This window comes from Populus euphratica, unplaced genomic scaffold (assembly GCF_000495115.2).
Source record: "Populus euphratica unplaced genomic scaffold, PopEup_1.0 scaffold170.1, whole genome shotgun sequence".
Classification (NCBI taxonomy): Eukaryota; Viridiplantae; Streptophyta; class Magnoliopsida; order Malpighiales; family Salicaceae; genus Populus; species Populus euphratica.
The window spans coordinates 258845-260108 of NW_011500051.1; positions in this window are offsets into that span (position 1 = coordinate 258845).

The following is a 1264-nucleotide window of genomic DNA, read 5'->3' on the forward strand; positions in this document are numbered from 1 at the left end:
GATGCATTGTACATATTTTTTTAAGTATAAATCAAAAGGTTTATGAATATATGTAATCAAATAAAACCTAGAATTACATTTGTAGATAAATGAAAAAAATCATTAATGATAAATAAAGATGAAAATATAAAAATTAAGAGACATATATAAATCAAAATATTTGACCTTGTAACACTGTTTTTGATTTAGTAGTGTTTAATGACTTTGTTTATCAAGATTAATTTTTTATTTATTCAAATAATAATAGAAATAGACATATATGAAATTATTTGAACAAAATAAAATGGGAAACAATATTATGTAAGGTTACACATATTAGAAATATTACCCAAAAAATATTTTATATTTATACAAAACATAAAAAATAAAAAATTATAAATGACTTAGAATAATCTCTTCAAAAACTAAATATATAGATGACTTAGAATAATCTCTTCAAAAATTAAATATATAAAAAAATAATTATTATTTAAAATAGGCTAAATAAATAAAATATTTCAAACACTAAATATATAAAAAATAATTTTTATTTAAAATAGGCTAAATAAATAAAATAACAAAGAGAAGATGTATTAATTTAAATCTAAATTAAAAGAAGAAGAGATAGAAGGTTGACAAGATTACTCGAAAAGGATGCTTCAATAATGGCTACACCTTCTAGAGTTATAGATAAGGATAACAAGGTAGACGATGTGGATGATGGCACTGGCATGACTCAGGTGTCGAAGAATAGAGGAACATTGTAGGGTTTTAGTGTATGATTTTTTTGTTTAGGAGAAGACACAGTACTCATAGATTTTGGTTCATCAAATAACACGTGTCTAGAAATGTAAATCTTATATGTTTTGAGGTCAAGATATTTATAGGCACTTTGTGTTTGAGAATACCTGAGAAACATAAAAGGTGTGAATTTGGGTTGTATTTAATGAGTGCTATAAGGTTGGGTAAGTGGATAACAAAAGTACCTAACTTAAATTTTCTTAATTTAAAGTAACTTGGTTTTTTACCAAGGAAAGCTTTAAAAGAAGAATGTTTTGGAGAAAAGAAGTAGGTTGCCTATTGATTAGATAGTAGGATGTTTCAAAAGAAGAATGTTTTGGAGAAGAGAAGTAGGTTGCTGACATGACTAAAAGATTGATGTCTTCTCCCAAGTGCAGGAGTGTCGAAGTAATAAATAACCCGGCAAGACCGGGGTCGAACCACAGGGAGGTTAATTGTAAAAATTATAAACAACAATTATAAAACAACAATAACAACAACAGTA